The following is a 16795-nucleotide window of genomic DNA, read 5'->3' as shown; positions in this document are numbered from 1 at the left end:
TCAGAAACGACTTCCTGATACATAAATCTATATTCGATGTTAACAAATTTCTCTTCTTCAGAAACGCTTTCCTTGCCATTGCCCGTCTACATTTTATATCCTCTCTACTTCGACCATCATCAGGTATTTTACTTCCTAAATAGCAAAACTCCTTTACTCCTTTAAGTGTCTCATTTCCTAATCTAATTCCCTCAGCATCACCCGATTTAATTTGACTACATTCCATTATCCTCGTTTTGCTTTTGTTGATGTTCATCTTATATCCTCCTTTCAAGACACTGTCCATTCCGTTCAACTGCTCTTCCAAGTCCTTTGCCGTCTCTGACAGAATTACAATGTCATCAGCGAACCTCAAAGTTTTTACTTCTTCTCCATGAATTTTAATACCTACTCCAAATTTTTCTTTTGTTTCCTTTACTGCTTGCTCAATATATAGATTGAATAACACTCCTTTCCCAACCACTGCTTCCCTTTCATGCCCCTCAACTCTTATGACTGCCATCTGGTTTCTGTACAAATTGTAAATAGCCTTTCGCTCCCTGGATTTTACCCCTGCCACCTTCAGAAATTGAAAGAGAGTATTCCAGTCAACATTGTCAAAAGCTTTCTCTAAGTCTACAAATGCTAGAAACGTAGGTTTGCCTTTTCTTAATCTTTCTTCTAAGATAAGTCGTACGGTCAGTATTGCCTCATGTGTTCCAACATTTCTACGGAATCCAAACTGATCCTCCCCGAGGAGCGCATCTACCAGTTTTTCCATTCGTCTGTAAAGAATTTGCGTTAGTATTTTGCAGCTGTGACTTATTAAACTGATAGTTCGATAATTTTCACATCTGTCAGCATCTGCTTTCTTTGGGATTGGAATTAATATATTTTCCTCTTGAAGTCTGAGGGTATTTCGCCTGTCTCATACATCTTGCTCACCAGCTGGTAGAGTTTTGTAAGGACTGGCTCTCCCAAGGCCATCAGTATTTCCAATGGAATCTTGTCTACTCCGGGGGCCTTGTTTCGACTCAGGTCTTTCAGTACTCTGTCAAACTCTTCACGCAGTATCGTATCTCCCATTTCGTCTTCATCTACATCCTCTTCCATTTCCATAATATTGTCCTCAAGTACATCGCCCTTGTATAAACCTTCTATATACTCCTCCCACCTTTCTGCCTTCCCTTCTTTGCTTAGAACTGGGTTGTCATCTGAGCTCTTGATATTCATACACGTGGTTCTCTTCTCTCCAAAGGTCTCTTTAATTTTCCTGTAGGCAGTATCTATCTTACCCCTAGTGAGCTAAGCTTCTACATCCTTACATTTGTCCTCTAGCCATCCCTGCTTAGCCATTTTGCACTTCCTGTCGATCTCATTTTTGAGACATTTGTATTCCTTTTTGCCTGCTTCATTTACTACATTTTTATATTTTCTCCTTTCATCAATTAAATTCAATATTTCTTCTGTTACCCAAGAATTTCTACTAGCCCTCGTCTTTTTACCTACTTTATCCTCTGTTGCCTTCACTACTTCATCCCTCAGAGCTACCCATTCTTCTTCTACTGTATTTCTTTCCCTCATTCCTGTCAATTGCTCCCTTATGCTCTCCCTGAAACTCTGTACAACCTCTGGTTCTTTCAGTTTATCCAGGTCCCATCTCCTTAATTTCCCACATTTTTGCAGTTTCTTCAGTTTTAATCTACAGGTCATAACCAACAGATTGTGGTTGGAGTCCATATCTGCCCCTGGATATGTCTTACAACTTAAAACCTGGTTCCTAAATCTCTGTCTTACCATATCTATCTGATACCTTTCAGTATCTCCAGGGTTCTTCCATGTATACAACCTTCTTTCATGATTCTTAAACAAAGTGTTAGCTATGATTAAGTTGTGGTCTGTGCAAAATTCTACTAGGCGGCTTCCTCTTTCATTTCTTAGCCCCAATCCATATTCACCTACTATGTTTCCTTCTCTCCCTTTTCCTACACTTGAATTCCAGTCACCCATTACTATTAAATTTTCGCCTCCCTTCACTATCTCAATAATTTCTTTTATTTCATCGTACATTTCTTCAAATTCTTCGTCATCTGCAGAGCTAGTTGGCATATAAACTTGTACTGCTGTAGTAGGTGTGGGCTTCGTATCTATCTTGGCCACAATAATGCGTTCACTACGCTGTTTGCAGTAGCTTACCCGCATTCCTATTTTCCTATTCATTATTAAACCTACTCCTGCATTACCCCTATTTGATTTTGTGTTTATAACCCTGTAGTCACCTGACCAGAAGTCTTGTTCCTCCTGCCACTGAACTTCGCTAATTCCCACTATATCTAACTTTAACCTATCCATTTCAATTTTTTAATTTTCTAACCTACTTGCCCGATTAAGGGATCTGACATTCCACACTCCGATCCGTAGAATGCCAATTTTCTTTCTCCTGATAACGACATCCTCTTGAGTAGTCCCTGCTCGGAGATCCGAATGGGGGACTATTTTACCTCCGGAATATTTTACCCAAGAGGACGCCATCATCATTTAATCATACAGTAAAGCTGCATGCCCTCGGGAAAGATTACGGCTGTAGTTTCCCCTTGCTTTCAGCTGTTCGCAGTACCAGCACAGCAAGGCCATTTTGGTTAGTGTTACAAGGCCAGATCAGTCAATCATCCAGCTGTTGCCCCTGCAACTACTGAAAAGGCTGCTGCCCCTCTTCAGGAACCACACGTTTGTCTGGCCTCTCAACAGATACCCCTCCATTGTGGTTGCACCTACGGTACGGCCATCTGTATCGCTGAGGCACGCAAGCCTCCCCACCAACAGCAATGTCCATGGTTCATGGGGGGGGTAATTGTAATGCTATAATTGTAATTGTAATAACGTAATCTTTTACGTGTAAATTGTCTGCACTTTGCCCACTTTCACAAGTAGTAGTAGGAATGGCGTTCCGGCACCTCCCAGGGTACTTTTTTGAACACAGTGTAACAAGTCACCTTCGAGGATTGAAAATAATACACGTTTATTAAAGCTGGGATCACTCGCCTAGCTAACATGACGCACCACCTTGAACCCTCCTAAAATAGCACCATGAGCTACCATTCACCAAGAATGCAACAAATTTTGGATAGTTTCACAGCTTTCAGTATGGTGTCAGTTGAAATAATATGGATGGTATTAATGTTATAGCGTAGGTTATGTTATTACAGCTGTGATCAAGAGTTAAATACAAGTGAGACTAAATCCAAATGTTGTAGCCAAAAATAGATTTCATGAAGGGACAAATCAGAAGCCACAAACACATTTATAAAAGAAATAACACTCAAAGATGAAAATGCTACATGCCACATTACACGCAGGTACTATTTCCCCAATTATGTATGCAGTGCTTGCACTAACAAATCATAACTCGCATCATTGGTTACATATTATTTATTTAATGCCATTTCACAGTGGCCGTCATGGCACTGTCACGTCATGGCACCAACGTGTCAAGGTGTATTTAGACTGTCTGTCATGTCATAGCATGTCTAGTCAATTCAAGTCACATGATATCAACTCACATAACTGTCATCAACTGTTTTTCTTTCTGGGGGAGGGGGAGAATTGCAATCTTTGCAATTATGTTTAAATGTTTTTGTTGCAAAAAGTGCACATACACAACACAGAAGCTTATATACATGCAAGCTGGAACCCACATTTGTACGAAAATGACAAACGTTCATCGCATTTAAATTGCTGATCAACATACATACCTAATAATTTTGTGCTAGCTACAGACGCTATGGTCTCATATTGTACTTTAAAGCTTATTGCATTAGGTTTTTTACTTATATAGAAAGACTTGTTATCAGTCTTTTATATTAGGAGCAACCATCTGGGACTGATATAAGTGCCTTGTTAGGTTTTACTTCTAACATTTCTGGTGACCTTTTTTCAATTTTTATATTGCTGTTGTCAGCAAGTGACACTCTTCATCTCCTTTGACCTGCGATGGGAAGCCATTAATGTATGTGGTAGTTGGAAAAGTTCATTGAATGGAATAGAAATAAATGACTCATGTCAAGGAAACATTTTTATGTTTCAATATTGTCTTCTGTATACTAACACATTTGCCCCAGTGATGTTATAATGCCTTTCTTGTCAGCTACTATGGGAGTCAGCACAAACACCAACAAGGAAGGAGAGAGGTTGTGATGGTTGCTGGCAGGAGTGCAAAATCGTCTGTACAAAACACTTGAAGATTACTGTAACACTTTATTTCTACAAAGAAGAGAACCATAATTTAACTTGTAGTCTGCAACCACACTGAACTGACCAGTGATGGGCTGCATGTTAAATCAGTGTTGACAGGGGGTGCCGATCATGACTTCCTGAGGGTGTGGCATTGGCGCTCTTTCCATTATCATCTGGATCACAGCCATCTTGATGTCATTTCCTGGTACTGCTCTGCTCGGTGTTCAGACAATGATTTTGGACTGCACTTTCCTCCCCCAAAAATGCTGCACCATTGTCGTGTAGGGAGCCATCGTACAGAAACAGGTGATGGGAGAGGGTAAGGAAGCTGTATGGCAGGGGAAGCCACAATTGGGAATAACACAGAGCCCCTGGCCAAATCTCCAACATTTTTCCAGTGCTCTGAGAGAATGTGAGTTGGAAAACCCTGGAGAGGTGTCCATTCAATGATGAAAAACGGAGATAGCAGTGATGACGACAGTGTCCGGTCCGTGGTGAGCACCGGCATGAGTGCTTGGAAGGTGAGCTAATGCAGTGTTGAGGACAATGGGATCCAGCTCCACTGGTTATGCAAGCAGTGCTGAAGAGGCATCCAGTTGCACCCGTACCAGCCACAGGATCCTGATAGGATGTGAATCTGGGGACAGAAAATCTGTGGAAGATTCTCACAAGTGACAAGCACGAATCTTGTTCTGATGGTGGCACAGCAACCCAGCAGGTCCTCAAGTTGCATATATGCAAGCACACAAATTTCAAAGAATTGTTCCCCTCTTCTAGCACCCGGTGCAACCAAAAACTCTGACAAGAGTGGAAGCATTAGGCACAAAGCAATATTTGTAGAGCATGGGAGGTGCCATGCACTAGAGTGAGTGCACCAACTGGAGCAGTGTGCGGTGGCACTGGCACTGTAGAAGCCCCTCCAGTGATGGACCAGCAAAGTCAGTATGCTCTGATTGCCATGGTGATTGAGACTTGGGCCAAGCTAAAAACATTTGCAGTGGAATCAATAGTCTCAGCTAAAGTGCTACACTGTGACATCATATGCTCAGTGTGGGTATCCATGACTGTCCAAGAAAGTGTCAATGTGAATACAATTACCCAATGTCCTTGATGAAGAAATTGCAATACATCTGTTTGCAATGCTTTAGAAATATGCTCACACAATTGCCCAGAGTCATGTTGCAATAAAATTACGCTGTACTGGATGGAGAGGCTATTCCTATGAGTAAAATATTGGCACACAAAAGAATTGTGCATGTTTTTCACTGAACAAGGCCAAGCAGTAGGGATAAAATTCAGGTCAGGGTCTTCTTCTGTGGTATGTGCAATTTTCTTATAGTTCAGGGCAAAAGTTTGTAAAAGTTCTGTACCCTGTGCATCAAATTCAGAGTAAGGATCGACAGGAAGGTGAGAAAGAGTATCAGCATATGTATGCTTTGATGTTGCTGATACAGTATTTCATACTGATCCTGTGACAAGAAAGCAGTTTCTGATCTGTGCATGGTGATACAGATGAAACAAAATCTGAAGTGACTTTTGATCCATCACTAGGCAAAACTTCACATTAATCAGATAATGGTGAAACTTTATCATGCTTTAAATAATAGTGAGCAGTTCCATCTTGATTTTGGTGTAGTTCTATTTAGTCTTGGTCAATAACTTGAAAGCAAAAGCAACCAGCCTGTCCTGTGAACAGAATCTGTATGAGAGCACAGTTCCCTTTTCTGAAAGCACAGTCTTGTTAGGATCAAAAAGACAAGGCACCTGTCACTCAACAGGGCAATTTTAAGTTTATGGAATGTGTCCTGACACTCTAAGGTCAAACAAAAGGCACATTCTTCTGGCACAAATGATGCAGTGGAGCCACAACCTGTCTATACAGTAGGTACAATAAGTCAACTTCCCACGAACTGACAGGAATTCTGTCATGTTCTATGAGGCAGAGAGGTCCTGGATGGCCAACAAATATGATTGAAGGGAATGAACACCTTGGCTATTAAGAACGTGGCCTAAATACTGAATTTCAGTCTGGAAAAAGGTACACTTGTCCTGGTGACACTTCAAATGCGCAGCTGAAAGTACTTGAAAAAGCATATGAAGGTTACTGATATGTCCCTCCAGTGAACATTCTGGAACCACAGTGGCATCCACGTAATTTGAACAACACTTAACTTTTGCAGTAAGCTATTCCAAGTTGTGTTGGAATATGCCAAGTGTGGAAGCACTGCCAAAGGGTATGCACAAAAATTTGAACAACACTAAATGTGTGTTGAGTACAAAAACTTTCTGAGATCCACAACTACCAGAATTTGCAAATACACATTGTGTAAGTCAGGTTTAGAAAAATGGTGATTGGCACAAAGCCTGTGCATCAAATCCTCAGGGTGAGGCAACAGATAAGTATCAATTATTGATTGTGGATTCACCGTGAATTTAAAGTCAACACAAAGACGAAGTCTTCCAGAAGGCTTTGGTAAGACTGCTCACGGAAAAGCCTATTCACTGACCTGGAGAGGAGCAATAACACCTCTGTCTTGCCATTCTTTAAGTTCACTTGGAACATTTTCTCTAAGTGCATAATGGATGGGATACACCAAGAACACTTGGGTTGCACATTGTCCTTCATTTGTAATGTGCACCACAAAATTATTAGTTCTGCCACATCCAGAAAATATATCAGGAAGCTTCTCTATCAATTGACTAATGCAGTCTTTTGGGCTGAAAGCAGAAACTGAAAGTACATTGTCCTGAATACAAGGACTAAACAGATCAAATAAATCTCACTCAGCAATATCTTCAGTCTTGCTAACGCAAAATTGTAAATGTCACTGTTCTGGTGTGAAACTGTTATACGCAGTAAGTTGCATGCAAGATTTTGTCAACTGTTGCGGGCCCAGCTGTTCATTAGTGGCTCGATTATGCAATGTAACGGAAGTGCAAGTGTCTAACTGAAGTTGCTTACAGCATCCAGCACTGACAAAATTTATAGACAGTTTATTTGACTGTCACTGCACAGCACTCATGTGGGGTGAAGGAACATCCTGAGTTTGTTACCAGTACTGGTAGCTGGTTTAGAAAAATCTCCATTCATTGAGTGAGCTTACAAGAGTGAATGTGGGTGGAATTCTTTTTCTTTGCAAGCATACAGACTGTATGTGACCTGGCTTTCCACAAGCAAAGCAAGTCATATTCCATGAAGGGTAATGTTGTCTTTTATGTGTGGAAGGCAGTGGGGACATGATTTCACAGCAGACACACTCGTTGAAATTGCTTTACTCTGGACACAGCAAGGTAGCCTATTTGTGTGTGGTGGTCAGTTGCAAGGCCATAATTGTTTCACAATTTGCATCACACTGCAAATTCGAGCTACCTCAAAGTTTTGCATGGCGTATCATGAGCCTTGATGTTCAATAATTTGTTTCAATTTAGAATCAAAATGTTTGAGAATTTGTTAATGAATGCTATTGTCTGGCACAGTGTGTGTAAATCCATCACAGCTACAATGAAAAGGACACTGTTGTGCCAAACCCTGAGGTTCAGCGATCTGCTGACAATATGACCATTCTGGCTTTTTCCTCAAGCAAAAGAACTCATAATGAACTGCAACAACCTGTACCTGATTTTCATAATACTTAGTGAGGGAGGAAACAATCTTCAAACTCTAACAACTCCAGCATACTAGTTGGGAATGACTTCTGGGTGAGGTGGTAAACCCCTGTGCCAGCCATTGACAAGAAATAATGAAGTACCTCACATTTGATGTTAGGCGCAATGAGCAATGAACTGAACATAGTACTCATACCATTCCTGTTGTTTCGCATCAAAAGGCAGTAATGATGGAATGAATGGAGGTTGTAATGTGCTGCTGGACTAGAGGGCATTTTATAGAGGAGAGCACCACAAAAAATTATAAGTAGAAGCCAGGCAAAAGAAAGAAGAATTAGTTGCAATGAGCTTCTCAAAGAAAAGGGAGACACATTAGTCCCATGTTGCAAGAGAGTGAAGTACAATGAAGTTAGGTGACAGGAATCCAAAATCATCTACAAAACACTTGAAGATTAATATAACACTTTATTTCTACAAAAAAGAGAACTATTACTTAACTTGTTGTGCCTCCTATGTGCAAGTAAACTGACAATCTATTACTAATCACAGAATGCAGGCAAAGTATTTTCTTTCCAATACTCAGTACTGATGTTCTTAAAGTCTGTAACCATACTGGGCTGACCAACCATAGGTCACTGGTTAAATCAGCATTGACATGAGGAGACAAACTTGAGTTTCTGGAGGTGTGGCACTGCCTGCACTTCCTATTGTCATATGAGACAGTACCTACTTGATTCTGTTTTCGGCACTGTGCTGATCGATGTGTGATTAGTGCTTTAGGACTGCACAGCCTTGTTCTCATCTCAAAAATTAGATCCCTTATTCCTGCAAAAACTTTGGCTGTCAATTCTTTTTATGTAGACAGTCTCTGTCGACCATGTAAAATATTGAGCTTAAGGAAGAAATTGAAGTCTGATGGAGCCAAATAAGGCAATAATTTGTATCTTAGTTCATATGATTTTTTCATGGCAGCAGTATGAGTATGTACACACTGTCTTGATGAATGATGACTTTCATTCTAGCCAAACCTGACCTGTATTTACATATTTTTAGCTGTAATTGGACCAGGAAGTTGGCATGGTATTATCCTGTAATTTTATGTCCACAGTAAAGGTAATCTATCAGCAAGAGTCCTTCTGCATCTCAAAAAGCTAACGCCATTACTTTCCTGTTGACTGAATTGCATTTCATTTCTTCAGTAGTGATGAATCATTATGTCTACAGTGCTTTGACTGTTGTTTTGTCTGTGGGTTGAAGTAATATACCCACTATTTATCTGTGATCACAAACTTACAAACTTGGCACAAAATTTCTGTTGGTTGCTCTGAAAAGAGGTCAAACATTGATCAGTCATTTCCATAACAATGCATTTATGATCTTCCACTAAAGAGTGATGACACCTGCCTAGCAGACAGTGTCCTCATGTTTAATCCTACTGTTAAAATGTGATATGCCCCCAATCACATAACATCACTATATCTTCGGCAATTTCTTGCACTTTCAGTCGGCATTCCTTCCTATAATTTTATGCTGTTTGGCAGTTACTTCTGGGCTACTGGTGTATCTTGGTGGACTGTTTCATGCTGTTAGCAGAGGCACTTGTCTCAGATGTCTGTGCCATAGCCCATTAACGCCAAATTTTACCACACTGTCCTAATGGAAACATCTGTTGTATATCCCAAATTGACTTGTGCAGCTATTTCAAGCAGTGTTCCTCGTCTGTTAACAGCAGCAACTCTACATAAATGGCACTGCTCTCCGTCATTAAATGAAGGCCACTAGCCACTGCCTCATGTGTGATGAGAGGTTATGCCTGGCATTTGGTATTCTTGGCACACTATTCATATTGTGGATTGTGAAATACTGAATTCCCTAATGAATGTCCCATGTGTGTAGCTCCAACTGCCATACTGGATTCAGAGTCTGTTAATTCCCATTGTGCAAACTTAATCACATTAGAAATCTTTTCACATGAATTGCCTGAGTACAAATTACAACTCCACCAATGAAATTTCCTTTTATATCTTGTGTACACGATACTCCTATCATGTGCATAGGTGCTATCCCACCACTTCCATTATAGAGATTGGGAGTATATGCCTCTGAGTCAGTTCAGATGTTGGGTGACCAGAGGCATACACTTCAAGGTTTGAAAATTATTCCAGATAATGAAAGTGGATACAATGAAATCAATATACTGACAGAATTTACCCTTGGGATATGATCTTCAGTGTGATAAACTGTTGACAGCTACAGCTGTAGAGTGTTTTCACATACTAGCTCCCTTAACAACTGTGAACAAGTTCTCAGTAAACTGAAAGTATGTCTAATACATAAACACAAGCTTAGTGAAGTTATTTTGTCTACTCATACAAGAGAACTGGACAGGAAATCCTGGAAGAGTAAGGTCCATCTGTAACCTGACAATTGAGCAGTGCTCAAAGTCAAGAAAATCACCTTTCCCAGAAGAGATCTTTGGCTGCCTTACAGAATGACTAAGTTTCCTCTCTGGCAGTGTAGAACAGGATGCAGACATTCATGTATATTATGTCCATGTGCATTTCTTGTGTTAGTGTTACTAGTAACTCATATTTGCGTTTCATGTTGTGTTATTGCATTTAGGGTACAATAAACAACCCCAGTATATGTCTTGTGTGTTGTCACCAGTGGCTGATAACGCCCACTGTGAAGGATCAGCATAATTTCATGGAAGATCCTGCAGTTTCTTCTTTTGATGTAGTGGGGTAGATAGAATGGGGAATAACCTGCTCAACATTCAGTTTGTAAATTTTTGTAGGAAGGAAGTCCCTGAATGCAATCTGACAACCTACGTTCCCTCGTGCTTCTTCTCCAGATATTCTGCTTTCACCCTGTTGCACCCACTGAATACAATTTAACCATTAATAGGGCTCTATGGCACTTTGATGTGGTACACACATTTAATATATGTTTCCAACCCACACCATTAAAATTACACATTAATTATAGGCTGTCAAATCAATATTTTTGACAGCATGCAGTTTTTCCATACTTTGCAATGCAGGAACTACTGGGCCTAGAGAGAAGTACTTTTCTGTAGGAAATTTAATGTAGATTGATTTTTCACTGGGAAATGTTTTCCCTAGGCCCCATATTTTTTTATTTATTTGTAAAAAACATGAGAGAGAGAACTTTCAACAACCCCCACCCCCCCCCCCCCACCCCCTCCCCACCACCACCACTTTAAAGCACTCTGCTCAGGATTTTTAGTATGTTTGTGACACTGTCTTGTAACACTGTACAAAACTTTGTGACTGCATCATTTCTTTTCTCTAAGCAACCGTTTTTTTTTTTTGTCTGTTTACCAGCCTAAGAAAGTCATTTGCACCATGGATCTCTACCCAGAGAACTGACACATCATGCGATTACCCATAAAGGGTGACCTATTATTATGTGGGAACATAATTGTCCTACCATTGATATGAGGTGATTGGTGATGACTCTGAAGTTTTCAAACTAACATCATAAATGAGAAACAGTACTGCACCTAACACATCCCCTTGAGGGGCTCCAATGTTAGATTGTACTGTATCTGAAAGATGTTTCACCATGTAGTGACTGCAACTGACAGTCACACAGTTCAGCCTCCTGTAGTACTGCTACCTAATGGGCAAATTGTAAACTTACAGCACTGGCCCGAACATGGCACTGGGTAGTCAAGTAGCAAGCTTAAAGCATTGCCCAGTGTGCAACAGTGCTAGTATGAGGATTCGCCATTCCACATCAAAATATAACACTTGATGCCAAGTGGTAGAGGCTGAGAGTTTCGAGTCCAATGTAAATCAACAATATTTTCATCCAACTGTACACCCAATGTATGATTCAGAAGTTTCAGATGTGATCCCATAGCTGTAACTTCACTTTACCTGTGTATAATGGTTAATCACAGAGAGACAAGGCAGAATGCACAGGTTTTTTTGTGTGTCTTGTGATGGTGTTATAATTTCAGTGGCCACTTGTGTGATGGGGTCTGTTGTGGCTTCAGTGGTAGCATAAATACTGGTCACTTTTCAATGGGATGTGTTAATTAAGGTGTCACTTATTTTCCAAATTCTGTATTTTTCAGTACTCGCCTTCAGTGTTGTTTGAATGACTAAAAACACGACTGTACAAAATTCTGTTGCAGCCAAACATTAGAAAAGCTCCAGATGAGCTGCTCCATGTGCTTTTGCCGATCTGGCTGCCTCGGCAGGCATGTACAAGCCTTGCAACTGAGCAGACACTTGCACTGAAGAATTAGCGTCCTGCAATGACACTGTAGCTGTGGCCCTAAGTGCATCCCCATGTTCTTATGCAGCTCAAGTTGCCACTACTAACCCAAGCAACACTGCCTCTGACATGATAACTACACCACCTTTCTGCACAGTGGGCTAGTGTACTTCAGTACCCACCTGGTCAGCCAGGAATTCCAGCTGCTTATGGCCCAGACTGAAACCCTCACAGCTCAAGTGTCTGCAGGTTATGCATAGCCAGCTGCTGTTCCCAAACCACCTCATCCTCACCAGCACACTCATGAATGTTGTCCTTCCAAAGGCCACCCCACTATGTGCTGGAATCACTCCAACTTTGGCAAGCAAACTTCCAATCTCATCCACTGTGCAACTACACAAATGCCAGCAGCATCTTCAAGTGAGGAGATACAGTTGTCACACTGCCTCAATGTGCTTTTTCATCTTGGACAGAAAATCTGACCCTTGTTTTCTTATAGACATATGGTCTGACTTGCATGACTCCCCACACACACTGTGCTCATTGGGTGTTGACCAACACTATTTTAGCAGTCAGCTCCCAACAACTTGTCTTTCACCACTTGTGGTGCCTATTCTTTCCAGTTTGATCTAGGATTGCAGTGTACCTTCAGCTGTGAATTCGCCATCACAATTGTCACAGAAACAGTCATTGGTGCTGATTTCTTAACAAATTTTTGGCTGCTCACTAGCATTCCTGCCTCTCATCTCACTAACAAGGACCAAAGTGGCATAACGGTGGGTTCTGTAGCACTCTGTAAAACTTTGTGCTTATTCTAATGCATACTGCAGTAGCAGGATCTTCTTGACCATTATCCAGCCATCGCACTCCCACCTTGAACACCAAGAGAAGTATGACACAGCATAGTTCATCACTTACACATCACACCTGGCCCTCCAGTTTTCAGCAGACCATGACACCTCACACAGGAGCAAACTGTTGCTGCTAAAGCCGAATTCGAGATTATGCACTGGAATGGCCTCATTTGTCATATGAACAGAACCTATTGTAGAGACAGCATAAGAAGGTCCCTGACAGCTCTGTTGCCAGCTTTCACCTGTGAAGCACTAACAGCTGCAGGTAACAGCAGTCATCTACTGAGGTGTTGCCACAGAGATGTTTACAAAATGGCATTTTGATAATGGTTGAGAGAGGCCAGTGATGGTACGATACCTAGCCCACTGCAACTGTCAGGAATCAACTTACAGCAACTCAACTGTATTCCTCTCTTCTCCACCTCACACTGAGAAAGGGTATATCTTGACAAATTTGTGGCAAATATATCACTCCTAATGCATGCACCAACCCAAACATGTACACTGTTCGACAGCTTTGCTACTTCAACCATTGCCCTAAGCTGCACTTCAGTATTCTTCACTCAATTTAACTCATGAATCCAGGTACCAGTCACCATAGGAAACAGTCCAAAGACAGCCTTCAGCACACCCTTTAGCCTGTTTGAATTATGTTGAACATCATTTTATCTCCAAAATTCTGCATAAATGTAGCACAAATTCATTGATGTGTGCTTCATGACTTTTTACTTCCCCTACCTTAACTCTTACTGGCACTTTCTTCTTCACTGTAGCAACACTGAACTCCTGACTTCTGAGAAGGTTATGTATTCTCAAATAGTGTCTTACCTTCACAACAAAGTCATCACCAAATGATAGTTTGGGATTCAGAAGAGTTGTTCTACTGAGAATGACATTTACATGTTCACTAGCCAAATTTTATAGCATTAAATAATAAAATAGTGCTGAAATTACAATTAAATCAATGCCATTAGCTGCTGATGGGCAGGGGCAGGTGAAAGTGTGTGCCAAAACTGGGACTCGAACCCAGAATCTCCTGTTTACATGGCAGGCGCACTATCCCTCTGAGCCACCGAGGGCACACAGGATAGTGCAACCGCAGGGATTTATTGCCAGCACGCTCCACATGAGACTCACATTCTCAACTTACAGTCCATACAATACATTCATAGTGCCCCTGACATTATATCCATTACTTGCGGCAGAGCAGATGCCATCTTCATATAAGAGTTCTGGTTGATATCTGTTTTCTGTGACCTATCTGTGGAATTTACTGTGTGAATGACAGCATTTTCTGATATAATCTGACATTTTATGGTATTGATGATACATATAGGCACCGTAGTCCTGGGACATAATTCTGACGGGGGAAAATCAAATATTTCTTTTAAGTCGAAACAATATGCCAGCAAATATACAACTAGCAGATAACAGTAGTACTGCAGGTTGTATACACCCTAGAGCAAATGGGTAAAAGCCAGGAATTTTTTTGACTTCTGGGACTTTTTCATTTTATTAGTTTTCACTTAAATTCTTGTAATTTTGATTGGCAGTAATAGGTATCTCTAACAAAGATTTTTACTTTAGGCCAATGCTGCAGAACAATATATCAGCAATTAAAAAAAAAAAAACCAGTGCACACACAAATTTCCTTTCAAAATGTCTTTCTCATGGCCCTTGTTTCAATCAGTGTGATGTTACAACTGCTTAACTTTGTAACAGGTTGTGGGAAAATATAATGAATGGTGGGTGGAGATGTATTACTTTCAAAATATATTTCTTTTTATACAAGATGAATTATGTTATGTGTGAGAACATGCAATGCATTTCTTAAATCACAGAGCATTAGACACTCATTCACAAATTAACAGTGAAGACCAGACATTTATGCTGTGATGTAGTATTTTACTGCCATATTTGTGGTTTGGTATATCTTAAAGTGTAAAGCAAGTTGAAAAACATCAAGTTTTAAGGTTAGTTTTTCCTATTTATTTTAGTTCTTTCATAGATTATAAATTATGCAATAACACTGGCAAAAACTTTAATTGTACTAAAAAGGAAAGTTGGAGAAGTGAGTTCTTGAGCAATTACGTATATGACTGGCTTTTCTATGCAAAAGTCAAAACACTCAGTGGAAAATGTATTCAGGCAGGTAACTTATGAAACATTTGACACACAGCAGTGAAATCTATAGTAAGGCTTGTCAGCAATATTCAGTCACACAATTTAAGCTGTGTTCTTAGGATGCTGCATAATCATAAGATCAGAAAAGAAAAACAGCAAAAAAATTTTGAGGACTAATATTATATGTCAAAGCTTAGCTTTTCTTGCAGCTATGTTGCATGTATATTAGTTTAAATAATCAACTTTTCCTATTTGTGTGTCTGCACTACTTAACAGTAATGTCGCTATTGGTGGAGTACATCATGTGCCCTGTGCTCTGAATATCTGCTGTCAGAGGCTTGCAAGGTCATGTGATATGAACTATGACTGTCTCACAAAAGGACATCCCAAACTTGATTTCAGCATTTCTGTAGTTACCATGCTTTATTTGCAGGAGTTTCATTATACTTCCATAATGCAAACGTATACACTGTAAATGTTGCTGTGCGTTAAAGATCTTTCCAAAATGCATTTTTTTTGCTGGGTTTCATTTTCCAAAGTGCCGGGAAATACTTTGCCACTGTATAACACATTCACCATTCAAAGAAATGACAAGATTTACAGCTCCGAGCCAATGTATATAGTCATACAAAAAGAATGTACTTTTACCAGTGTATTTTCAACTTGAAAATAGTGCATTTTTAACTGGGAGATGTGAAAAAATCCTGGAATTTTTTTTCTTGTCCATGTACTCCCTGTATTGTAATCAATCACATCAGACATACAGAAACTGAAAAAATGGTTAACAAATTTCTTAAAAGTATGATTGGCTGAATTTCGGTAAATTGTCTCACCCTTCATTTTAAAAAGACATGATATATTCAGTTCTGCGCATCTAGGTTTACTACACCAGTGATAAGTGTAATACACAGCAAGGCAATAATAAATGAGTGTCCGTAATGATGAGAATTTAAACTGGAAAAAGCACATTTTGGAATTACTAAAACTACTTAGTTCAACCAATTTTACACCTAGATTCATAGCAAATCTTGTGGCGAGACTAATGAGTGTCCATAATGATGAGAATTTAAACTGGAAAAAGCACATTTTGGAATTCCTAAAACTACTTAGTTCAACCAATTTTACACCTAGAATCATAGCAAATCTTGTGACGAGACTGATCAGTAAGGTGACACACTTTCTTTATTTTTGTTCAATAATATCATATAACATTGCGAGGTAACTCTTGTTTAAGAAAGTAAGTCTTCTTTGGTCAGAAACATGCTGTAAGAATAACATGTGCTGCTCACCCACAAACATCTTGTAAACTGTTTAAAGAGTTGGGCATTCTGACTACTGCTTCACAGTATACGAGTTTCTTCTCTCAAGAAGTTTGTTGTAAATAATTCAATACAGTTCAAAAGGAACATTGATATACATAATTACAATACTTGAATGAAAAAAGACATTTATTACTTTATGTTGTCTTTAGCACAAAAAGAGACGCATAGTGCTGCAACAAAAAATTTTAATTACTTTCCCAGTAATATAAAATGTCTGACAGCAAAACTAAATTTGAAAACAAACTTAAAAAGTTTCTCCTTCGCATCTGCTTCTATACAATAGGAGAACTTTGTTTTCTTAATGTGTGAAAGGAAGTGGACAGAAATTAAAAATACTAACTCAAACCTGTATTTTAAAAAAGCTTTATAAATGTTCAGCATGTAATGTAAAATTTCTCATTACACATCATTGCAAATTCTCATGCAAAA

The sequence above is a fragment of the Schistocerca gregaria genome, chromosome 1, assembly GCF_023897955.1.
Source record: "Schistocerca gregaria isolate iqSchGreg1 chromosome 1, iqSchGreg1.2, whole genome shotgun sequence".
NCBI classification, from domain to species: Eukaryota; Metazoa; Arthropoda; class Insecta; order Orthoptera; family Acrididae; genus Schistocerca; species Schistocerca gregaria.
This window is presented reverse-complemented; position numbering follows the sequence as displayed.